General features: G+C 36.2%; 2 pseudogenes; both read left to right on the forward strand.

Annotated features, from left to right (window-relative positions):
• The window catches only part of LOC101000084, a 163,747-nt pseudogene extending 138,493 nt beyond the window's left edge, over nucleotides 1–25,254 (forward strand).
• LOC101001822 lies at nucleotides 12,421–14,397 on the forward strand (annotated as a pseudogene).
• Nucleotides 25,255–27,354: the final 2,100 nt, after the last annotated feature.

Consider the following 27,354-nt stretch of genomic DNA (forward strand, 5'->3'; position numbering starts at 1 on the left):
ACACATATGGTTATATGCTTAGTTCCCAGTTACAAGTGAAAACATTCAACACTTGGTTCACTATCGCTGAGTCAATTTGCTTAGAATTATGGCCTCCAACTCCATCTATTTCACTTGCACAGACCATGCTCTCATGCTTTTCTTTTATAGCTGTGTTGTATTTCATGTTGTATATGTACCATATTTTCTTTATATAAGTCACTCTTGATGGGCACATAGGTTGGCAGTATGTCTTCACTATTATGAGTAGTGCAGCAATGAGCATATAAATGCATGTGTCTTTTTGGTAGAATGATTTTGTGTGTGTGTGTGTGTGTGTATGTGTGAGTGTGTGTGTGTGAGTGTCTGTGTGTGTGTGTGTGTGTGTACTGAGCACTGGAATTTCCTGGTCAAAAGGAATCTCTGTTTAAGTTTTTTGAGAAATCTACAGACTGTTTTCCATACTGGCTGGACTAATTTACATTCCTATCAACAGTGTATAAGAATTCCCTTTGGTCTGTAGCTTCACCCGTATCTGCTCTTTTTGACTTTTTAGTAATATTCATTCTGACTGCTATAAAATAGTATCTCATTGTGGTTTTGTTTTGCATTTCTCTCATGATTTGTTATGCTGAATATTTTTCCCTATGTTTGTTGACAACTTGTATGTCTTCTTCAGCAATGTGTCTGTTCATGTACTTTGTCCATTTTTAATAGGGTCATTTGTTTTTTGCTTGTAGGTGTATTCAGCTTCCGTATAGATTATGGACATTACATCTTTGTCATATGCATAGTTTGCAAATATTACTTCCTATTCTGTAGGTTGGCTGTTTACTCTCTTGACAGTTTCTTTTGCTGTGCAGAAGCTCTTTCATTTCATTAGGTCCCACTTGTCAATTCTGTTTTGTTGCCACTGCTTTTGGAGACTTGTAAGGCAGGTAGAGTAGTAAGTATTTGGGTTCTATCATAGACACTGAAATGTTTGCTCTCTGAGGCATGTCAAAAGAGAGTTCAGATGTGTAGTGAATGGTAAATTGATTCTAGAGTTTCTGCTGAACCAGGAGTACCATGCCTCTCATTAATTTATTTACATGGTCATTATAAGGGAGATATGGAATATGTAAGAAGTTTGTTATATGCATGATACTTGGTGAAACAGACATGGGAGATTAAAAAAGTATTTATGATTTAGTCTTGATTCGTCAATTGAGCCAACAAATTCCTGCAGTGCTATTTGGACAGACACTGAATGGAAAGAGACAGAAAGAGAAAGAGAGAGAGGGAGGTGAGAGAGAGAAAGAGAGAGAGAGAAACCTTCTTAGGAAAGTGTTTGTGAAACGAATGGACAACCATTGGTACCTATGGGACATAGTGATGGAGTGTGACTCAGAACTGTGTAGAAAGGTCATCTGTTCATTTTGTTAATGGAAACAATGTGTGGCAGGGATGCAGGAATGTCTCTTATTCTCTTTGGCATCTTAAAGGTCCTGTATATTTCAGATTTTGTGGCATGGAGCTTTCCCAGGGAGAATCCCAAACATGATTGATTCCCATTTGGTCTCACAGGCTGGGAAATACTGCGAATGATTATGTTACTATGACTGGAGCCTCCCAGTACAACTGTTAGTTTCTCTTCTTTCTGTCCTTCATTCCAGACTGGCTTCCAGACACACAAAGAAAAATACTGCCTGATCTCACTGATATATTGGGCCCAAAAATAAGTGAAATACATAGAAAAAGAGAGTAAAACGGTGGTTACAGGAGCGGGGAGGGAGAGAAAATAAAAGTGTAGGCCAAATGGTACAAACTTGCAGTTAGGTAGGATGAGTAAGTCTTGATAGCTAATGGTTACTAATATTGCATTATATATTGAAAATTTGCTAAGAGAATGGGTTTTAAGTCCTCTTACTATAAAGATCAGAGCTATGGAAAGTGCTGTATAATTTGTTTGAGTGTAGTAATCATTTCAATATGTAGATGGATGTCAAACATCATATTGTACATTTTTAATAAAGAATATTATGTGATACTGCTTTAATGAAATCAATAACGAATCAATCAATCCAGACTGGCTTGAATTGTTCTTAGAATTATCTAATCAAAAAATATTTTGATGATGTCACTTTCCTTAGTATGTCATGTGATTCTCTCAATTGGCTAATTCACTCCTACATCTGCAGGATCACACTCTACATGGAAATTTTTATGCTCTTCATGCTACATTGAATGTAGTTCTATGAAGAAGTTGTGAAAAGTTAGTCCTTCATGACATTAGGTACAATTGCTTGTAACTTTAATACATTGTTCTCTATCCTCATACACATTTAACTGCATGAATCCCCATTTCTCCCTTTTCTCAATGTGAACATTAGGTATCATCTGTATAAGGAAGCATGTTGAATGTACTTGTTCAACTTTATCTTTCTCTTCTGCTCTCATACATCCCACTATTCCTAATGATAACATGTGTCATCACAATGTATTATAAAAATCGCTTTTCTCTATAGCTCCACAGACTATTATCTGTTACCATCAGTGGCTTGCTCTTTTCCTCTTCACCTGCCCAGATCTTGCTCTTGAGTACCTGTTCTACATTAAACTATTCATACCTCAAAGCATGTTTAGCTATTCTTAGCCCATTGCATTTTCATATAATAATTAGAGTCAGCCTGCAAAGTGTTTGCAGGAAAAAAAAAAATTGTGTTTCAATGTGATTTCATACAATCTAGAGCATAATTTGTGGAATCATAAAATGTTTTCTATATCAAATCTCTTGATTCATTAATGAAACGTATTTTACTACATATATGTCTATTTATGTAGAGCAGAAACCCATCCATATCTCAGCCACTGTTGATGGGAACGATTTAATTATGATTAGTTTCTTTCTTTCTTTCTTTCTTTTTTTTTTTGAGACCCTATGTTATTGTGTTGCCCAGGTTCATCTGAAACACATGGGTGCAAGTCATCCTGAAACCATTCTCATAAAATGAATAAAACTAATTGCCGGGTGTTTAACCAAAAGCATAACTTTTTAGTAGAAACATAAACTAAGCATGAACCAGCTTGCCCGATAGCCCACTTCTGCATGGCTGCTTATGGCTTAAAAGTCATGTGGCCCTTGTCACCAGGTCCTAACTACCCTTAATTGCTTCTTTAGATATCATCTTTAATTTTAGGAAACCTCAAGTTTTCTAATTAAAATGTTTTCCAGATCTTGAATTCCAGTGGGTCCATTGACCCAGGGCGTCTGCAGAGCATGTCTGAGAAACTGAGCAGAGCTATGATTATTAAACTGTTTCTCTGCTTCAATTCCTGCTGTTTTGGCATTTTGGTCTGTTACCACTCCATGGGCAATTGAACCCTGTGGGCCTGTATCAATCCTCCTGCCTCAGTCTCCCTGCAGGTGGAATGACAGGCCTGTACCACTGTGTCCTGCTCTTTTACAAAAGATTTGACATAAATGGTTATCACCTGAATTTTGTATCTTTGGGACATAGGATGGGCTTTCTTTTTAGGTAATTATTATTATGCATTTAAGATCTATGTGATTTAATGAATAATTTAAATGGACTGAACACAGACATTTAAAAATGTAAAACAAACAGCTCAGTTTTACTTATTTTCCTTATTCAAATCACTTCTTCTAGAAGAAATCAAGTTGTGGCCTACTCTATGCTTAGTTTTGTGGCTTCTGCTGAGTTAGTGTGAAATACTCCATTTCTACTTCCAGACCATGGTCAGGGAGAACAGGGGTATTTCAGGGTCTCCTCCTTCTCTGGACTTGTTGGGGAGGATCTGTAAGGGATGGCCACAGTGCTTCTCTGACACAGGCCACCCACCCACAGTCCTGGTGGTCCCCTGAAGAGGATTCTGTGCTGAGATCCAGATTACAGGTTTCCTTTGTTTCATATGCCCAAGTCCATGTTACTTTCTGTCTCATATCCCCCACACATGTTTACAGGATTACCGTCTTCAGTCATGACCCTTAAAGTCTTTCTTTCATACAGAAATCCTCTCAAAGCACCTCTTCCCACATAAAATAAGGATTCTTCCCTCCTCATTCAGCACAAAGGTGTTTTGTCTTCTAAAGAAGATAAAACAACAGTGCCCAGTGTGCACTAGATATAGCATCTGCTTTTATGTTCAAAGCAGGGTTTTAGAGGTAAAGAAATTCTTTAGATTTTCAAATGCAAGAATGTCAAAACATCTGTATTTGACTTTCAGGAAATTATTTTTGCTAGTAATATACACTACCTACCCTGATTAGATCATTATGCAACATACACTTAAATAAAAATATTAAATTGAAACCCATAAATACATACAATAATAATGTGTCAATTAAATAAATAAATAATTATTAAAAACATTTAAACATTTATAAACCTCCAAATATTTTAAAAGGACTAATGCTACTTTTTCAAGACAGAAGGCATATTTTATTTACTGGAAACCATGAAAAATTTGCATACCTTTAAGGTACTCTTTAAAATTTAATTATTGAATATATTCTAGATAGTATTATACCACAGTCAGTAGTAACATCATTTTTATTATCTATTTTCATAAGAGAAAATTGTTTTAAAATTTAATGAGTATTTCCAGAAGAAAAGAAACAATAAAACATATACTTAAAATATGTTAAAGATAACTCCAATATGTGATATTTTAATAACTTTTACTTACATGTTTTAATTAAATTAACCTTGTTCCATTTTCATGTTCTAAAATTTATTGCTAAAATAAGCTATATTGGGAAAGAAATTAATATATACAGACACATCCTTGCTATAAATGTGGTGAAAAACAACATAAAAAGTGTAGGATTTCATAAAGTATTAGAGACACAATTGCATTTCACAATCTGAATAAATATACTTATTTCTTTCACCACTGAGTTTCCCCTTGACATCCCTTGAAACATCTAAATACATGATGAGAACTCATTTCTGAACCTTGGACTAAGGCCATCCTCTGTTATTAGTGACTCAGCCTAAAATGTCCAAAGTCTCAGTGGACAATCCCAAGTGAATATCAGCAAAACAACTGGTAATCTCGTTCTCCAAGTAAAGAAGGACTGGATTCATGGTTTCTATGGAATCCCCACGAAGGTCTCTGAAATCTCATGTGTAGGGATGATCAATGAATATATACCTTTCTTTAAAAACCATTCAGAAATCTTGCTGAGAAAAATGACTTTGTTCATATGGTGGCTGTAAGACTGCTGGCAGCCAACCAAGGCGGTGCGTGTTTGAAACTGAGGAGTTAATAAAAGGTACTGGTTATATTTGTATTTTACAGTTTTTATTGATCATAGGGAAGAAGGGACTCTGGCAAGTGCTTAAGAGAACTTTATTTCAGAAATCGAACTGAAGTGAAGTTTAAGCACTAGTAACTGTACTTTCTGTTAAGAAAATTCAGCAGAAATTTTGGAGTATAGAATACAGACAACCAAAGTGTTTTTTGCTGCTAATTCATAAAGTGTTTCCCGGATTGGAAGGGAAGTGATGATCAATGGAAGAGATGGGGCTAAATTATATTAAACGGTGCTGTTTTGGGCGCAAGTGAAATTAAAAAAACACCATATTCACAATAATTATCATAGAGGGTAGCATTTCCTCATTCATACTTGGTTGGTGTTTTGTTGGTTTGGGTTTGATTTCTTTTGCCACAAGTGATGATTAATTATATGATGCTTATAGTAATCTTATTGCTGTTTCTTACTTGCTATTTCACCTCATATGAATCCAGTCTTTCCAAGGAAATACCTAGAAACAACTCGTGTTGTTTAAAAGTATTAAAAGGCCATTAAAGTTAAGACAAAATCAGAGGGGTTAAAATTGCCAGTCTCTAGAGCAACAATATAGTTTTTAAAATAAAGGACCCTCTTATAAATAATTAAGGAAACCATATGATTAGTAGCTGTGCTATGGGTATCCAAATTTTGTTTTTACACCCAATTTGCGACAAATTGTCATGCTTTGTGCTTTTAAATTTTGCAATATATTTATTTTTTCTTTTGGTACACAAGATAAACTTCCAGTGAAACAATAGAAATATTATTTCTGCTTTAACAGTCATGCAGTGGTTTTGTGAGAAGCAAATGAGCATAGTATGTGGAAACAATGTGAAGGCTATATTGCTCTACAGTCATAGTGGAAAACAAGTGTGTGAATGTCAGTGATAGTGATTATGTTGATGATGAGGGCAATGATAATGATGAAGATGCTGAAACCTGCAGGTTCTCTTCAATGAGACACCCAGTCGAGTAATACATGGTCTCTATGTCACAGACAGCTCCTAACAACCCCTGGATTATTCCCCCCTGTTGTAATTATAAAATACAGGGTCAGATATTCATCAACAAAAGGTTACATTTCTAGTAATTGTAAGAGCTAGGATTCGATTTTGTACTAAACCGAGTCTCTCTCCCGTGAACTTACACAGTGAAGCCAAGTAAGCACATCATTATTCCAAAAGAGCACTCAAAGGATACTTCATACTCACTTTCATACTCACTTTCTGTCTAGCCACGGAAATGTCTGTCTGCCCGCTTACCTGTGTATCTATCTATGAGAGATACACCTCAATGGCAGGTTGTGACTTGGAAGCACACATACACACAAGCAAATATTCACTTTATATTATTTACTCCTTTACACCTTAAAGAGTTATGGTTCTCCAACTTCATACCCTTCTCAACAATTACAAATACACATTGTGTAAATATTACATAAGATCAGTTATTCCTACGTCGGTTAAATATAACATTAGGTACTGTGTCTCTTCTTAGGAGAAACTATTGTGGAGGAACTTGAAGGAAGGAGGAATCTCCTTTAGGATTCCATGTCAGGATGCTGTGGAGAGCCGTCCTTGTCTAGACTCCAGAGGACTCTCTTCTGTGTCATCTGATTGACATTCTACACAAGTGTTGTCAACGTGAGATAATTCTTACTATAGACATGCACAATTAGGTACAGACAGCTTGTTTTAAGGAATTCAGGCTGACTTATTAAGTCAATGACTTCACAGCCGTTCCAGCGAAACTGAACCTGTCACGTGTTTTACCGTTTCTTAGCCTTATCTGTTAGTAAGAAAGATCACTTTCTGGAAGTTTCAGAGTTTCAGAACTTTAGAATATTTCAGGTATTGCTTCAGAAGACAGGAAGCAACCCAGATTTTTGCAAAACCTGGTAAAGGGTGGCTTGGGTGTTGGAGGCTTTTAAAAGTTCAATCTGATTTCTTATAAAACTTCCAGTAAGCCAACTTGTGCCCTTATCTCCCTTCCTTTTTCTTTTTCTTCTTTTTTTTTTTTTTTTTTTTGGTAAATTCACACATTCTCTGGAGCTATGCAAATGATCAGACCAACTTTAAGAGGATCAGCCATATTTTGTAATGTATAATGATTTCTCTTTGAGAAATCAAATCTGAGGAAAGTATAGGGAAAATAAATCAGTGCCCCAAGGGAAAACTGCAGTATCTAGACTCAAGAGAACCGTCCTCCTTGGTTCCCAACTCTGTCACTAGGTCACTGGACAGTCATGAATAACTCTCTTCAAATCCTGTGATTCAGCTATTCTTCCTTGTGATAATGAGACTATCATTGAAAAATCTTTGTCTTCTATGAATATCTGAATTACTTAAATTAGGCTATTTTCGTTAGCTCATGTTCAACTCTAAATTGAAGGATAAGAAAAAGATCTATGCAATTTAATGATGCATTTTGACTTCAAAAGATAGTAATATGTAATTCATTTGGAAATTGGGCACCATTTGTAGAATTGTAATTATCATGCTGAATATGTGCATCCTCAACTTGATTTACACAGGAGATTATACAGGGTGTTTTTGGTAAGTGAATTATTCCAATAGGTAAACTTTTACGTTGGGAACATGGTGGAAATTGCACTTCTTTTAGATTTTCTGAGAAATCTTCTTTCTCTGAAAATATGTATGATTGTTGCCAGGTCAAGTGAAAGTAGAGTAAAACCAGATAATATGAGGAAACAGAAGTTTAAATTTTAGCCATTAAAATAATCTTATTTGTGACATAAAAAATCTTATTATTTCTCATTTACTTAGCTTTTATAATGATTATGTATTTCTGTAAATTTAACCTCTGGCTTTTATTTTTGTTTTGGATAATTAAAAAGTGAGTCAGCCTTATTTCAGGTGTACTGCCTAAAAATATTTGGATAAACTAAACCACACATTTTTTAAAACATGTACATAAATGTATATTTATATATGTAACATATATATTTATTTACATGTTTGCACAGGTATGTATGTGTGTATATAAACTTATGTATGTATGTGTGGGTTTGTGTATATATGTGCATATGTGTTTATGTATGTGTGTGATCTAGAGAAGTTCATTTAAAACCTCTGAATCTCAATTTTGTCATCTATAAAATGTCGGTGGTGATGTCAATGTGAAGAGCTTGTTATTAGGATTAAATCTAATGGAATCACGGAAGAAATCCTGACAAATTGCAAGTGCCAGTGTGTGGAGATAGCCAATAAAAGTTCATGCTGTTATTGTTCCTTTCATGTAGGATGCCACCTGGATTGAAGGTTTAGTTTTCCTAATCGCTGTGAAACAATCATCGGAATTTTTTCTCCTTGCTTTTTCCTCTTTTGTATGACAGCATTAATACTGATGCCCAGGTATATACATTTTAGGAGAGTTATAAGAATAAAAGCAAGTGGAAATGTTTTTAAATGGGCTTAAAATATTTACAGCTAATTCTGTTGATAAAAAATTAAGGGACACAAGTAACCTGTTTGGATTTGTTTTTACATAAGAAAAAAAATGTCCTCTTCACATTACTGAAACAGATGTATAATGGCTGAGACTGCTTCCTCATTAGAGACAAGGATCTAATTTTATTTAAATAATGTTATGTGATGGATTAGAACCTTGGAACATGAATAATCAAAGAGATGCTACACTGGTGTCCAGGAGATATTGTAACGTCACAGAGCATATCCTGCCACTCACCACTTGGAAAGTCCTATTACCAAGAGCAAGGTCTGGTAGAAAGAGACTTTTTCTTCCAAGCTTAGCTGAGGGGAAGCGGGATAGGCTTCTGTCTTAATGGGAAGTCCTTCCCCTTTCAGGGCAGTAGACAGGGTCTTTTAAGGGGGTCTTGGCAGTAATGACATGCAGGGGGTGAGGAGATGGGGGTCCAGTGACTTGCTTCTGATGTCTTTTCTACCCGGTGGTCTGGCTGGCACCATCGCAGGCAGAGCTGGGTTGTAAATTGAGGCAATCTCCTAGTGGGAGGGAGTTCTGTGGGTGCCTGATTTGCTTCAAGATTCCTTCTCTAGAACTGCTAGGTAAACACAAAGTCATAAAGTTGCCTTGTAGAATGTGTCTGGTGGAGACAGTAAAGGATATATTTTATTCCTAACCAGCCAAGAAGGAGGTGAGGGAGAAGGAAAAAATAAATTCATATCGAGACCATCCTGGCTAACACTGCGAAACCCCACCCCTACTAAAAGTAAATATATATATATATTAGATTAGCCGGGTGTGGTGGTGGCGCCTATAGTCCCAGCTACTCGGGAGGCTGAGGCAGGAGAATGGCATGAACCCGGGAGGCGGAGCTTGCAGTGAGCCGAGATCACACCACTGCACTCCAGCCTGGGCCACAGGGCGACTCCGTCTTAAAAAAAAAAAAAAAAAGTCTCATGGAAAGTTTATCATAGATTGCCCTATATAAAATACAAATGATAGAAATGTTTGGAATGTTGTGTTAGTAATTACAAATAGTACTTACTCTATCTGCCAATAATTAAATTACTAATACAAATTATATACTACTGCTCAGTCTTGGTGCTGATCCCATACTGTTTCCAAATGACTTACATGAAAATAATTTATTCCTCTATATTGCCCTTCACAAATTACCAGAGGTCATAAAATAATTGCTCTGTAGAGGCCCAGAAACTTGTAGGAATTTTCTTAAAATGTATTTGGAATTCCAAATAGGGAATAATTTCAGTACATTTAAATGTTTTTAATTAGGGTGAATATACTTAAGATAAACTGCATCATTTTAACTCTTTTAAGTGTACAGTTCTGTGGCATTAAGGACATTTATATTGTTGTGCAACCGCCCCCACCATGCATCTCCAGAGCAGTTTCATCGTCTCCAACTAAAATTATGTTCTCCACACAATTATTCTCCTGTCTCCCTTCCCCGGTCCCCCGGGGTCCAGCATTCCACTTTCTGTCTCTATGAATTTGACAACTCTGGGTACTTCATGTAGGTGAATTCATACAATATTTGCCTCTTTGTGGCTTATTTCACTTTGCATAATGTCATCAAAGTTCATCTGTGCTATAGCATGTGTCACAATTTATTTCATGATTAAAATGAATAATAGTCCATTGTATGTACTCACTACATTTTTTATTGATTTCTCTGTGGACGGACACTTAAGATATTTCTGCCTTTGGGATGTTGTGAATAATGCTGCTGTGAACGTGGGCATAGAAGTATCTTTTTGAGGGTCTTATTTCTTTGGGTCCACATTCCGAAGTGAAATAGCTGGAGCATATACTAATTCTGTTTAATTTTTGAAGAAATTACTATACAGATGGTCCAGAAACACAATATTTTGATGATTTTTTGACTTTAATATGCATTTATAGGAACATATAATCCTATTGTAAGTTAAGGAGCATCTGGAATTACAATGGTTTGACTTACCATATTTTAACATTGAGATGACTTTTTCAGGATAGTAAATGTATATTTTACTTATGATATTTTCGACTCATAATGATTTTATCAGGCTGAAATCCATCATAAATCGAGAAGCCTCTCAATCATTTTCCTCAGAGGCTATACAATTTCATTTTGGCTCTGGCTATACTTTTATCATTTTAGCTCTTACACTTAGGTCATTGATTTATTTTGACTTAATCGTGCTGTAAAGTAAGCATCCAATTTCAATGTTTTGAATGTAGTTATCCAGTTTTTCAAACACTGTTTATTGAAAACACTGTCCCTTCCCAATTGAGTAAACTCAGTTCCCTTTCCAAAAATATATTGCTCTTTATAGGAGAGTCTATTTCTTGACTCTATTTTCTTCCTCCTCCTCCCCTCCTCCCCCTCCTCCTCCTCCTCCTTCTTCTTCTTGTTCTTCTTCTTCCTCTTCCTCCTCCTCTTCTTGTTTGAGACACAGTCTCACTCTGTCACCCAAGTGGGAATGTGGGGCTACAATCTTGGCTCACTGCAACCTTGGCCTCCTGGGCTCAAGCAATCCTCCCACCTCAGTCTCCCCAAGTAGCTGGGACTACTGGTGTGAACCACCTCCCCTGGCTAATTTTTGTATTTTTTGTAGAAACAGGATTTTTCCATTTTGGTTGGTCTCAATGTTCTGAGCTCAAGCAGTCTGCCTGTCTCAGCCTCCCAACGAGCTGGGATTACAGGTGTGAACAAACACACTTGACCTCTCCTTTCTTCTATAAAACATGCCTGGTTTTATAACAATGCCATACTGTTTTGATTACTGTAGATTTTGGAAGTGGAACAAGACAAGGATGCCCACTCTCACCATTCCCAGCCAGAGCAATCAGACAAGAGAAAGAAATAAAGGGCATCCATATTGGTAAACAGGAAGTCAAACTGTTGCTGTTTGCTGATGATATGATTGTTTACCTAGAAAACCCTAAAGACTCCCCCAGAAAGCTCCTAGAATAAAGGAATTCAGCCAAGTTTCAGGATACAAAATTAATTTACATAAATCAGTAGCTCTCCTATTCACCAACAGCAGCCAAGCAGAGATTCTAAGCATTAGGGAAGCAAAGACACAGAATACACATCCTACTGGTGAGAGCTTGAGCAGAGGCATGGAAGCTAAAATGAAATTGGCATATAGATATTCAGATATCTATATCTAGGGTCTGTGGTAACTTGAGAATTGTGAAACTGAATGAGGAGGCAAAAGAGAATGAACATTTAGTGGTGGCAGACATTAAAAGCCAAGACTGTGAGTTACATTTTGTGAAAAGGGTACCTAAAATAATAATTCATTCTACATTTCAAAATAGAAGAACCAAATAATGATGTCTGACTTAGAGAAAGTTTGACTTGGAATTATTATGCAAAGACAATTCAAGAAGGAAGTAAAAGTTCCTCCAAATGAGTGACAGGCTGCTGCAGCTTTAGAAGTAAGTCTTACACAATAAGTGTAGAAAAATATCATCCAGAAACCGTAATGCTAATTTATTCATAATAAGATCCAAACATGCATTTAACTTACCTTTCCATGCATTTGTTTTAAGCATAACATATAATCTTGATTACATCTGAGTCTGTGTTCGACATAAAATATTCCTATCCTTTTGAAGTTGTAAGACAAATTATTTTTCCCATAAATGTATATATTTCCTAGAAAAAATTTTGGTTATAAATATTTGTCTCACCAAATATTAATCTCTGGATAGAAAATATGATTTTTTTTCTAAATACGAAAGATTAGTTTGTCATTTAAGAGTTATAAAGTTGTATAAATAATTCACAGTCTAACTAAACTAAGGATTTTTAAAATAATTGGCTTACTATTCCATAAGCAGTCCCCTCTTATCCACTGTTTTGCTTTCCATGGTTTCTCCTGTGATCAACTGCAGTCTGAAAATATTGTGTGGAAAAGTCCACAAATGAACACTTCATAAATTATGAATTGGTTTTCAGTCATAGCCCAGTGTTGCCTCATAGTGCCTACATTGTTCCCCTCACTTTATTTCATCGTGTAGACATTTTGTCTTCCCATGAAGCATTTTGTCATCACAAAAAAAATGAGCACAGTACAACGAGGTATTGAGAAAAAGGACCTGCATTTGCATAACTTTTATTACAGTATATAGTTATAATTGTTCTATTTTATTTGTAGTTATTTTTGTTAATCTCATCTAATTTATAAGTTAAAATTTATAACATGTATTGATGGATGTAAAAAATAGTGTATATAGGATTCAGTGTCAACCGCAATTTCAGGCATTCACTGAGGGCCTTGGAATGCAGCTCCTGCGGATAATGGGGAACTACTGTACTTGACTTACCCTTGTGTCTCCCTTCAGGAAGGATCGTATGAATGCCCCATGGAAAATTACAATCAAACGTTAACTGATTTCATCTTATTGGGGCTGTTTCCACCGACGAAATTTGGCCTCTTCCTCTTCATTCTCATTGTCCTCATTTTCCTAATGGCTCTAATTGGAAACCTATCCATGATTCTTCTCATCTTCTTGGACACCCATCTCCACTACACTTGTATATTTCCTACTTAGTCAGCTCTCCCCTCATCGACCTAAATTACATCTCCACCATTGTTCCTAAGATGGCTTCTGATTTTCTGCGTAGAAACAAGACTATCTCCTTCATTGGGTGTGGGACTCAGAGTTTCTTCTTCATGACGTTTGCCAGTGCAAGAAGCTACTCCCTGACATCAATGGACCTGTGATGGATTATGTGGCCATTTGTTTTCTCCCACTATCCCATCTGTATGGAGCAAAGAATATTATTGTGCTTTGATGATAGCTCAGGATCTTGGATGATAGGCTACGTCAACTCTTGTGCTCACACGGTATATGCATTCCGTATCCCATATTGCAAGTCCAGAGCCATCAATCATTTTTTCTGTGATGTTCCAACTATGTTGACCCTAGCCTGCACGGATACCTGGGTCTATGAGTATACAGTGTTTCTGAGCAGCACCATCTTTCTTGTGTTTCCCTTCACTGGCATTGCGTGTTCCTATGGCCGGGTTCTCCTTGCTGTCTACCGCATGCACTCTGCAGAAGGGAGGAAGAAGAGCCTATTCGACCTGCAGCACCCACCTCCTGTAGTGACTTTTCTACTATGCACCCTTTGCTTGCCTATCTGCGTCCAAGATCCCTGCGATCTCCAACAGAAGGGACAAAGGTTCTGTGGCTGTCTTATCTATCTAATATCGCCCATCATCTACAGCCTGAGAAACAAGGAGGTGATGGGGGCCCTGACACGAGTGATTCAGAAAATCTTCTCGGTGAAAATGTAGACATACGTTCTGTCTTAGAGTCAAAGCACTAGGTTCATATCATCTTAGCTATGTACAGCAGTTAAGAAAAACATTATTACATGTCCAGTGTGTCAAACAGAGGTTAATCTAGATTTGCCTTTTAATTTAGTCTTGACATTATAGTTGCATATTCTAAGACATTTATTTTGTTTTTATTTGTGTTTCTTTTTATCAAAAGACAGATCATATATTTTCCACTAAATTGTAAGGGCATAGAATTTCATTATCATGTAGAAATCAAAACAATAACTGTCCAAAGGAATCATATCATTAAGCATAATAGTTATATGTTGATTATTTCCCATTATTATTAAAATAAGACAAAATAACAATAAATTATTTAAGACTACTGAATCTAATTGAATATCAAATAATATTTTATTTACTCTCAACTGGTGTCTCCTCTTTTTGCTAAAGTAATGATTTATAAAGAAATTTACCTCAGGATAAATACTTATGTCTGGGGTGAAGTCAATTTGGCTTTAGTAAAACAACAATTTCTTTATAAGAGATTCTACAGAAGTTACCTTCTCTAGAACCTCTTAGATTACAGTTAACTTAGACTTAGTTGAGTGTGGAGTAGGTTATTTGAACCATTCCCCAGTCACATCACAACACACTCAATGTTTGTCTCTTGAGTAGCCACGGGTATTCTCATGCAAGACATTCTATCCTGAACAAATTTTTTTCTACTTACTCTTCTTCTAAATCAACAAGTCGGTAGATCTTGGATTGGGATCAGCTCCTCTGCTGCACTATTTTTATACTTGCTTAGGCATATGCCTAAAAGGATCAACATTATTTTCATAAAAGTTATCTGCTTACGTCCATTCTCTGAGTGAAAGGCCATTGCTCTTCAGAAGAGCCCATTCCTGAGAAACTCTTTAATCTCTGAGGAGAGGAGGAAGAAGGAAGGTAGAATGAACAAGTAAGAGAAAAGCCCTGCATTTTACAATTTTCCATAATGTAACATTTTTCTATAATTATTTTTCCAAAGTTCTTTCTGTTGCTCTCAAATAGAATAATCTTCACTCTGGAAATATAATTAAAATGCATAAAAAGTATTTATTTGAAGAGTAACATCACGTGATCAGAAAATATATTTTCATTTAGTATTAATTTTATTTATTTTGTTTATTTTTTATGTCACTTTAAGTTCTGGCATATGTGAGCAGAACGTGCAGGTTTGTTACATAGGTTTACACGTGCCGTTGTGCTTTGCTGCACCTGTCAACCCACCATCTAGGTTTTAAGCCCCGTATGCTTTAGTTATTTGTCCTAATGCCCTCCCTCCCCTTGCCCAGGAATTTGTAATGATAGCCATTAAAATCTCAATGTAGAAAATTTTATATCTGATTCGAAAAAGAAAACTGTAGGCTTTAATATTATGTAACTAAAATGCTATTATAGCAATGTAAAATAAAATAGATGATAGATGATAGATTACAATGACTGTTAAATACAAGAAAATATGTATTCAATATTTACAACATTGAACTTATCTTTTCATTGTAAATAATATAAAACTATGTTTTGTCTTTACTTTTATAAAATGCATTTTAATTAAAATACACTGTGTATCCATTAAAAGTCATTTGACAAATATAAGTGTGTCTATGTAAAAAGTAGATTATAAACGTGTTTACCTCTGTAAATCTAACATTGTTTTAAAAAGAAAAGCCCCAGATTGTCCAAACCACAGCGGTGATGAATGCCTGATCTGCAGTTGACCCTTGAACAATGCAGACTTGAACTGTGCAGGCCACTTACACATGGATTTCCTTCTGCCTCCGCCACTCCTGAGACAGCAAGACCAACCTCTCCTCCTCTTCGAAGGTCATTCAGAGGTCCTGAATGTTTCATATTTTTTCACGTGGAACTTTCCTGGAGAGAATCCCAAGCATGGTTCACATTGGTTCTCACAAGCTGAGAAAAACTGGGAATGATTATGTTACTATGATTGTAGCCTTCCAGTGAAAGTCCCAGTTTCATTTCTTTCTGTAGTTCAATCCAGACTGGCTTTCAGACAAAAAAGAAAAATACGTCATGATCTCACTTATATATTGGGCCTAAAAATAAACTGAATGCAAAGAAACAGAGAGTAGAATGGTGGTTACTCAAAGTTAGCTTGTCTGAGAAACTGACTGGGTGCAGGATGCAGTGTCCTCATCTCCCTGTCTCATGAGGTCACCACTCACTCTCCACCAATCAGCAATCGCCACACGTTAGCTCGTCAGGCAACCGGACTCCTTAAAAATGCCATCCCCAAGCGTCTCCAGAAGGCTGATTTGAGGCTCTCTTTCTCTTCCTCCTTCAGCTGGCCTACGATTATTAAACTTCCTCTCCTGCAACTCCCGCTGTTTTGGTGTTTTGGTCTGATAACACTCCATGGGCAATTGAACCCTGTGGGCCTGTGACAATCCTCCTGCCTCAGTCTCCCCATAGGTGGAATTACCGGCCTGTGCCACTGTCTCTTGCTCTTTTACAAAAGATTTGACATAAATGGTTATCATCTGAATCTTGTATCTTTGGGATATAGAGTGGGGTTTCTTATTAAGTAAATATGATTATGGATTTAAAGAACTATGTGATTTAATGAATAATTCAAATGGACTGAATACAGACATGGAAAAATGTAAAATAAGCAGCTCAGTTTTATTTATATTTCTTATTCTAATCTCTTCTTTCAGAATAAACCAAGTCGTGGCCTACTGTCTGCTTAGTTTTGTCGTTTCTACTGCAGAAGTGTGAAATAGTCAATTTCTACGTCACGAAAACTCTCAGGAGATCTGGGGTATTTCAGGAGTAAGTTGTTGACTCATATCCCCCATGTTTGCATATGTGATGTGACCCTAGTGGGTATTTTTGAGGTATACCTAAAAGTCTTTCTCTTTTACAGAAATTCCCTTGAAGTCTGTCTTCCCACATCAAATAAGGAGTGTTACCTCATCTCTCAGCTCAAATAGGTTTTGTCTTCTGTCTTTTGAAGATGTGAAAACAGTTCCCTGGTTGCACTAGACATGGCACCTACTATTATGTTAACAGCCAAAGTTTTAAACTTGACAAAAAAATTCTTCATCTTTTCAAATGCAGGGATATTGAAACATCTCTACACTTGGACTTTCAGGAAATTGTCCTTGCCAGGAATGTACACTGACTACCCTGACTGGATCATTATACAACATACATATACGTCAGTACATCAAATTGGCTGGTCCAAGTGCAGTGGTGTTTACAACTAATTGAGCACAACCAGTTACATGTTTCTTGGTTCCTTCTCCACTCTCACTGCTTCAAATACTTTTAAAACTCAACAGAATTAAAAATGAAGAAATATTAGTTTTCTCAGGTAGATTGTATTATTAATTCATTTAGTAAAAAAATAAATTTGATAACATTTAAAGCACTCTACTGAATAAGAATTTAATTAAATTACTTAAAATAAATATAAATATTTTCTAAATATTAATAAACCAAAGAGAGTAGTAACAACATTTTATTATCTGTTTTAATGGGAGAAAATCGCTGTATAATTTAATGACCATTTCCAAATGTAAAGAACCAATGTGAACATGCATAGCACCTAAAATATGTTAAAAGATAACTCCCAAGTATGTGATAGCTTAATAATTTGTACTTATGTGTTTTTATTAAATTAACCTCATTCTATTTTAGTGGCTTAAATCTTATTGCCAATATAAATCAAACTCAGAAAGAAATTAATGTATGCAGATTCATTATTACTGTTGATGCCTGAATAACAACATTCAAACTATAGGTTTTCATAAAGTTTAGAAACATAAAAACATTGACATAATGTGAATAAATCTGTTTGTTTCTTCCTCCATTGAGTTTACCTTTGACATGCCTTGAAACATCTAAATACATAATCAGAACTAATTTCTGACCCTTGCACTAAGGCCATCCTCTGTTATTAGTGACTCAGCCTAGAATGTTCAAAGTCTCAGTGGACAATCCCCAGTGAATACCCGCAAAACAACTGTTAATCTCATTCTCCAGGTAAAGAGGGAGTGGAATCATGGTCGCTACTGAATCCCCATGAAGGTCTCTGAAATCTCCTATAGGGAAGAAAAATGAATATATGCATTTCTTTAAACAATATTCTTTAGGCTTACTCAGAAAAATGAATTTGTTTCTATGATGACTGTAGGACTGCTGTCAGCTAAGCAAAGGTTGTGAATATTTGGAAATGAGGAAATAAGAAAGGTACTAATTATAATTGTATTTTAAAATTTTTATTGATCACAGGGAAGAAGGGACTCCGGCAAGGGCTTAAGAGGACTCATACAATTCAGGTGAATCTAAGCACGAGTGACTGTACTTTCTGTAACACTATTCAGTGGAAATCTTGGAGTATGAAATGCAGACAACCTAAAGTGGTTTTGCAGTTAATTCATAAATGTGTTTTCTGGTCGGGAAGGGAAATGATGGTCAATGGAAGAGACAAGGATAGACTATATTAGACTATGCTTTTATGGGCTCAAGTGAAATTAAAGAACCCAAATTCACAATAATGATTGTAGGGGGCAACATTTCCTTGTACCTACTTGGTTGGTGTTTTGTTTTGTTTTGTTTTGGTTTGATTTATTTTGCCATGAGTGATGAGTGATTGTATGATGCTCATTATAATCTTAATGCTGCTTCTTACTTTGTGATCTAGAGAAGTTCACTTACAACCTCTGAATCTCAATGTTTGTCATCTAAGATGTTGGTGGTGATGTCCATATAAAGAGCTTTTTACTAGGATTAAAACCAATGAAATCACAGAACAAATCCCGACATATTGCAAGTGCCAGTATGTGGAGATAGTCAATAAAAGTTCATGCCGGTATCCTTCCTTTCATGCAGGACATCACTGGGGTTGAAGGTTGGTTTTTCTACTTGCAATGAAAATATCATCAGAAATTTTTCTGCTCACTTTTTCCTCCTGTGTATAACACCATTAATGCTAATGCCTAGGTATATATATTTTAGGAGAGTTACAAAAATAAAAGCAAGTGGAAATGTTTTTAAATAGGCTTAAAATATTTATTGCTATTTGGGTGGATAAAAAACTAAGGGACAGAACCCATGTGGATTTATTTTTGCATAAGAAAAACATATCCTCTTCACATTACTGAAACAGATATATAATGGCTGAGACTGCTTTCTCGTTAGGGACAGGGCTCTATTTTTTAAAAACAATATTATATGATAGAATTAGAACCCTGGAAAATGAATTATTAAAGAGATGCTACATTGGTGTTCATGAGATATTGTAACTACAGTCACAGAACACACTCCTGCCCCTCACCACTTGCAAAGTCCTATTAAGAGCAAAGTCTGGTAGAAAGAAAGAGACTTTTTATTCCAAGCTTAGCTGAGGGGAAGCAGGACAAGCTTCTGACGGAACGGGAAGTGCTTCCCCTTTCAGGGCAGTAGACAGGGTCTTTTAAAGGGGTCTTAGCTTGAATGGCATGCAGGGGGTGAGGAGATGGGGGTCCAATGACTTGCTTCTGATGTATTTTCTTTTTTTTTTCTTTTTCTTTTATTATTATTATACTTTAAGTTCTAGGGTACATGTGCATAACGTGCAGGTTTGTTACATATGTATACTTCTGCCATGTTGGCGTGCTGCACCCATCAACTTGTCAGCACCCATCAACTCGTCATTTATAGCTTCTGATGTATTTTCCACCTGGTGGTCTGGCTGGCACCATCACAGGCAGAGCTTGGTTGTAAATTGAGGCAAGCTCCTAGTGGGAGGGAGTTTTGGGGGTGCCTGATTTTCTTCAAGGTTCCGTCTCTAGAACTTTTAAGCAAATGCAAAGTCATATAAGCTTGCCTTGTAGAACGTGTCTGGTGGAGAGTGTAAAGGATAGATTTCCATTCCTAAACAGTTAAGCAGAAGGTAGGGGAGATTGGGGGAAAAAAAAAAAAAATAGGGTACTCAGTTACAACATGGCATTACATATGAGGTCTGATGTGCCATTTAATATTCTGATGTATGTTACTTTTCCTCTTTTTAAAATTAGGATAATAACTCTCATGGAAAGTTTATCATTGACTGCCCTATATAAAATACAAATAATAGAAATGTTTGGAATGTTAATTGTGTTAGTAATTTCAAATGGTACATGTTCTAATTGCCAATACTTAAACTACTAATATAAATTACAAACTGTTGCATCAGTCTTAATGCTGATCTCATCTTGTTTCCAAATGATACATATAAAAAATAATTTGTCCTTCTAAATTGTCCTTCACAAATAAACAGAGGTCATAAAATAATTGAAAATAAATTGCTCTGTAGAGGCTCAGAAACTTGCCAGAATTTTCTTAAAATGTATTTGGACATCCAAATATGAAATAATTTCAGTACATTTAAATGTTTTTATTATTTTTATTTCTTATTTCATACATGAGATACTACATATTATCTCATGTATTAAATATACATAAGATTAACTGCACCACTTAAACTATTTTAACTGTTCAGGTCTGTGGCACTAAGTATATTTATATTATTCTGCAACCATCCCCACCATTCATCTCCAGAATAGTTTCATTGTCTCCAACTAAAATTTTGTTCTCTACACAATTATTCTCCTTGACTCCCTTCCCCCGTCCCCCAGGGTCCAGCATTCCACTTTCTGTCTCTGTGAATTTGACTACTCTGGGTACTTCGTGAAAGTAAATTCATGCAATATTTGCCTGTTCCTGGCTTATTTCACTTTGTATAATGTAATCAAGTTTCGTCTATGTTGTGGCATATGTCAAAATTTCTTTCATTTTAAAAACTGAATAATATTCCATTGTGTGTACTCACTACATTTTTTATTGATTTCTCTGTGGATGGACACTGACGTTGTCTCTGCCTTTGGGGTGTTATGAATACTGCTGCTGTGAACGTGGGCATAGAAGTAGATTTTTGTGTGTCTCGTTTCTTTGAGTTCATGTTCAGAAGTGAAATAGTTGGAACCTATACTAATTCTGTTTAATTTTTGAAGACATTACTATTCAGATGGTCCAGAAACACAATAATTTGACCATTTTTTGTCTCTACTATGCATTTATAAAAACATAAAACTCTATTGTAAGTCAAGGAGCATCTGAAATTACAATGGTTTGACTTAAACAATATTTTAACATTGAGATAACTTTTTCACAATAGTAAATGTGTATTTTACTTACAATATTTTCAACTCATAATGGGTTTTTCAGGATGAAACCCATCATAAATTGAGAAGCCTCTCAATCATTTTCCACAGAGTCTATACAATCTCATTTTGCCGCTGACTATACTTTCATGGTTTTACCCCTTACACTTAGGTCTTTGATTTAATTTGACTTAATTTTTCTATATGGTGTAAAGTGGGCATCCAATTTCAACATTTCGAATGTAGGTATCTAGTTTTTCAAACTCTATTTATTGAAAAGACTGTCCCTTCCACATTGAGTAAACTTGGTTTGCTTGCCAAAAAAAATACTGCTGTGTATATGACAATCTATTTCTTGACACTGTTACTCTGTTTCCTCTTTCTTCTTCTTGTCCTTCCTTTTTTTTTTGAAACAGGATCTCACTCTGTCACACAGCTTGGAATGTGCTGGTGTGATCTTGGCTCACTGCAACCTTTGCCTCCTGGGCTCAAGCAACCCTCCCACCTCAAGCCCCCAAGTAGATGGGACTACTGGTGTGAGCCACCACACCTGGCTAATTATTTTTTATTTTTTATTTTTGTAGAGACAGGATTTTACCATGTTTCACTGGCTGGTCTCAATGTTCTGAGCTCAAGCAATCTGCCTGCCTCAACCTCCTAAAGTGCTGGGATTACAGGTGTGAGCCACCACACCTGTCCTCTCTTTCTTCTATTGGTATACATGTTTGGCTTTATACCAGTGCCATACTGTTTTGGTTTCTGTAGTTTTTGGAATTGGAAAAATTCAAGGATGCCCATTCTCACCTCTTCAACATAGTATTTGAAGTCCTGGCTAGAGCAGTCAGAAAAAGAAATAAAGGTTATCCACATCAGTAAAGAGGAAGCCAAACTGTCCCTCTTTGCTGATTATATGATTGTTTACCTAGAAAACTCTAAAGCTTTCTCCAGAAAACTTCTAAAACTGATAAAAGAATTCAGCAAAGTTTCATGATACAAAATTAATGTACACAAATCAGCTGCAAATATTAAACCACTTAGGAATATACCTAACCAAGGAGGTAAGAGAACTCTATAAGGAAAACTACAAAACACTGCTGAAAGAAATCATAGACGAAACAAACCTATGGAAACACATATCATGCTAACGGATAGGTAGAATTATTGTATCTTTAATTTCCAAGAGTCATTTATTGTTGCATTTCACATCCTTGTATATAGCTAATGATATTTATTTGGTGGACTTTGTAACATGTCATAGACATCTTCATTCCTGAAGATAGGAATTCTTAATTTTAAAAACTCATTCTTTTTGCAGGTTTGTGATAGTTTTAACTCAGTGTGCATATATGTGTATTGATCCTTAAGTGAGTGTGCATCTTTGTGTGTGTGTGTGTATAGATGTGAGTTTGCACACTGTGTGGCTCTTACTCTTTCATATTGTTACACTTCCTCAAAGGTCTGCTGACTTTTGGCTCTAACATATTTTTCAAGCCTAAAAACTTCATTCCTCTTATGCATCCTGTGCAAAGTTGTCCACTGATGTCTTCTATCTGGAGAAGAATGCTCAAACCACCTCTACCCAGAAAACTGTCAGGTTGCTGTTTCCTTTTTTCCATTTCAGTGAATGGTCATTTCTCCAAATCCTGTCTTTTGAAGACATAAAGTGATTTATTGTCTTTGCTTCCCTAATGCTTATATTACATTACACTTTATGGATCCTTCCAAAAAATTGATAAATATACTTATAATCCCTTCATATGAATGGGAGGATGCATAAAGTCTACGAAATCTAAACATGAGGGAAGCAAAGACACAGAATATACATCATATCTAGGGAGACCTTGAGCAGAGACATGGAAGCTAAAATGAACTTGGCATATAGATATTGAGATAGAGTGTCTACATTAACTTGAGAATTCAGAAATTGGATGAGGAGGCAAAAGAAAATGGACATTTGATGGTGGTGGACATTCAAAATCAAGGCTATGAATTACATTTCATGAAAAAGGTACTTAAAATAACAATTCATTTTACATTTTCAAATAGGAGAACCAAATAATGATGTCTGACTTAGAGAAAGTTTGAATTGGAATTATGCAAAGACAATTCAAGAAGGAAACATAAGTTCCTCCAAATGAGTCATAGGATGCGGCAGTTTTAGAAGTAAGTCTTAAAAAATACATTTAGAAAAACCAATTATCCAGAAAAAATAATGCTAATTTATTTATAATACAGATTCATAGCATATGCATTTAATTTACCTTTCCATGTGTATGTTTTAAGCATAGCATATGATCTTAATGGCATCTGAGTTTGTGTTGGGCATCAAACATTCATATCCTTTTGAAGTTGTAAGACAAGTGATTTTTCCCATAAATGTATATATTTCTTAGAAAAAATTTTGGTTATAAATATTTGTCTCATCAAATATTAATCTCTGGATAGAAAATATGATTATTTTCTAAAAAGAAAGATTAGTTCATCATTTAAGAGTTATAAAATTGTATAATTAATTCATAGTCTAACTAAAGTAAGGATTTTTAAAAACAATTGGCTTACTATTCTATAAGTAGTCCCCCCTTATCCACTGTTTTGCTTTCCATGGTTTCTCCTGTGATCAAATGCGGTCTGACAATATTGCATGGAAAAGTCCACAAATGAACAGTTCATAAATTTTAAATTGGTTTTCAGTCATAGCCCAATGTTGCATCACAGTGCCTACATTATTCCCCTCACTGTATCTCATCATGTAGACATTTTGTCTTCCCATGAAGCATTTTGTCATCACAAGAAAAATGAGTACTTTTTCAATAAGATGGTTTGAAAGAAAAATATAGATTGCATTCACATAAGTTTTATTACATTATGTAGTTATAATTGTTCTATTTTATTTGTAGTTATTTTTGTTAATCTCATCTAATTTATAAGTTAAAATTTATAACATGTATTGATGGATATAAAAAATAGTATATATAGGATTCAGTGTCAACCGCAATTTCAGGCATTCACTGGGGGCCTTGGAATGCAGCCCCTGTGGATAATGGAGAACTACTGTACTTGACTTACCCTTTTGTCTCCCTTCAGGAAGGATCGTATGAATGCCCCATGGAAAATTACAATCAAATGTTAACTGATTTCATCTTATTGGGGCTGTTTCCACCGACGAAATTTGGCCTCTTCCTCTTCATTCTCATTGTCCTCATTTTTCTAATGGCTCTAATTGGAAACCTATCCATGATTCTTCTCATCTTCTTGGACACCCATCTCCACACACCCATGTATTTCCCTACTTAGTCAGCTCTCCCTCATCGACCTAAAATTACATCTCCACACCGTGACCTAAGATGGCTTCTGATTTTCTGCGTGAAAACAAGACTATCGCTTCATTGGATTATTGGGACTCAGTTTCTTCTTCATGGCGTTTGCGGAGTGCAGAAAGCTGCTCCTGACATCAATGGCCTCACGATGCCGTTATGTGGCCATTTGTTTTCCTCTCCACTATCCCATCCGCATTATGAGCAAGCGAATGTGTGTGCTGATGATAACAGGATCTTGGATGATAGGCTCCCGTCAACTCTTGTGCTCACGGTATATGCATTCCGGTATCCCATATTACCAGGTTAGAGCCATCAATCATTTTTTCTGTGATGTTCCTACTATGTTGACCCTAGCCTGCGATTTTTCCATGGGTCTATGAGAGCACAGTGTTTTTGAGCAGCACCATCTTTCTTGTGTTTCCCTTTCATTGTTGTGCGTGTTCCTGGCTGGGTTCTCCTTGCTTTTGTCTACTGCATGCACTCTGCAGAAGGGAGGAAGAAGGCCTATTCGACCTGCAGCACCCACCTCACTGTAGTGACTTTCTACTATGCACCCCTTTGCTTATACTATCGTCAAGATCCCTAGATCTCCAACAGAGGACAAGGGTTCTGGCTGTTTTCTGCCATCCTTACCCAATGCTCAACCCCATCATCTACAGCCGAGAAACAAGGAGGTGATGGGGGCCCTGACCACAGTGATTAGGAAAATCACCGATTGAAAATAGGAATGGCGTTCTGTCTTAGAGTCAAAGCTTACCTAAGTTCATATCATCTTAGCCATGTACAGCAGTGAAGAAAAACATTATTACATGCAGTATGTCAAAGGAATTAATCTAGAACATTTGTCTTTTATCAGATCTTTTATTTTATTCCATTTATTTATTTATTTTTATCTTTTTCCATTCCTTCCATTATTACCATTACTATTCTTCCATCCATCCATTCCTTCCATCCCCCCATTCAATGTGTCCCCCTTCCAGTCCATTGTTCCATTCCATTTATCCAGTTTTCATTCTTCAATTCCACTTCACAGAATAATTTCCTTCATCCATGTCCCTAAGGAACCCAAGCTCATCCTTTTTATGGCTGCATAGTATTCCATGGTGTATATGTGCCCATTTTCTTAATCCAGTCTGTCACTGGTGGACATTTGGGTTGATTCAAGTCTTTGCTATTGTGAATAGTGCTGCAATGAACATCGTGTGCATGTGTCTTTATAGCAGCATGATTTATAATCACTTTGATTATATCCCCAGTGTTGGGATGGCTGGGTCATATGGTACATCTAGTTCCTAGATCCTTGAGGAGATAAGCCATACTGTTTCCATAATGGTTGAACTAGTTTACAATCCACCAACAGTGTAAAGGGTGTTCCTATTTCTCCCACATCCTCTCCAGCACCTGTTGTTTCCCTGACTTTTTAATGATCGCCATTCTAACTGGTGTGAGATGGTATCTCATTGTGAACTGTTTGCATTTCTCTGATGGCCAGTGATGATGAGCATTTTTCATATGTCTCTGTTGGCTGTATGCATGTCTTCTTTTTGAGAAATGTCTGTTCATATCCTTTGCCCACTTTTTGATGGGGTTGTTTTTCTTATGTAGAATTTGTTTTGAGTTCTTTGTAAGTTCTGGATATTAGCCCTTTGTCAGATGAGTACATTGCAAAATTTTTCTCCCCATTCTGTGGGTTGCCTGTTCACTCTGATGGTAGTTTCTTTTTTGCTGTGCAGAGAAGCTCTTTAGTTTAATTAGATCCCATTTGTCAATTTGGCTTTTCTTGCCATTGCTTTTGGTGTTTTAGACATGAAGTCTTGCCCATGCCTATGTCCTGAATGGTATTCCCTAGGTTTTCTTCTAGGATTTTTATGGTATTAGGTCTAACATTTAAGTCTCTAATCCATGTAGGGGTGAACACTGCTTATAAGGGTAAGGAAAGGATCCAGTTTCAGCTTTCTACTTATGGCTGCAGCCAATTTTCCCAGCTTTTTCATGCGTGGTGAGATATGCACCCCCATTTCTGGTTTTCTCTCAGGTTTGTGAAAGATCAGATGGCTGTAGATGTGTGTATTATTTCTGAGGACTCTGTTCTGTTCCATTAGTCTATATCTGTTTGGTACCAGTACCATGCTGTTTTGGTTACTGGTAGCCTTGTGAGTATAGTTTGAAGTCAGATAGTGTGATGCCTCAGCTTTGTTCTTTTTTGACTTAGGATTGTCTAATATGCTTGGAATCGGGCTCTTTTTGGTTCCATATGAACTTTAAAAGCAGTTTTTCCAATTCTGTGAAGAAAGTCATTGGTAGCTTGATGAGGGATGGCATTGAATCTATAAATTACCTTGGGCAGTATGGCCATTTTCCGCGATATTGATTCTTCCTATCCATGAGCATGGTATGTTCTTCCATTTTGTTTGTGTCCTCTTTTATTTCACTGAGCAGTGTGGTTTGTAGTTCTGCTTGAAGAGGTCATACATCCCTTGTAAGTTGGATTCCTAGGTATTTTATTCTCTTTGAGGAAGCAATTTGGCGGATGGAAGTTCATTCTGATTTTAGCTCTCTGTTTGTCTGTTACTGGTGTATAAGAATGCTTGTGATTTTTGCACATTAATTGCATCCTGAGACTTTGCTGAAGTTGCTTATCAGCTTAAGGAGATTTTGAGGCTGAGCGATGGGATTTTCTAAATATACAATCATGTCATCTGCAAACAGGGACAATTTGACTTCTTCTTTCTAACTGAATACCCTTGATTTCTCTCTTGCCTGATTGCCCTAGCCAGAACTTCCAACACTATGTTGAAATGGGAGTGACAGGGGGCATC

Source organism: Papio anubis, chromosome 1 (assembly GCF_008728515.1).
Source record: "Papio anubis isolate 15944 chromosome 1, Panubis1.0, whole genome shotgun sequence".
In the NCBI taxonomy this organism is placed as follows: Eukaryota; Metazoa; Chordata; class Mammalia; order Primates; family Cercopithecidae; genus Papio; species Papio anubis.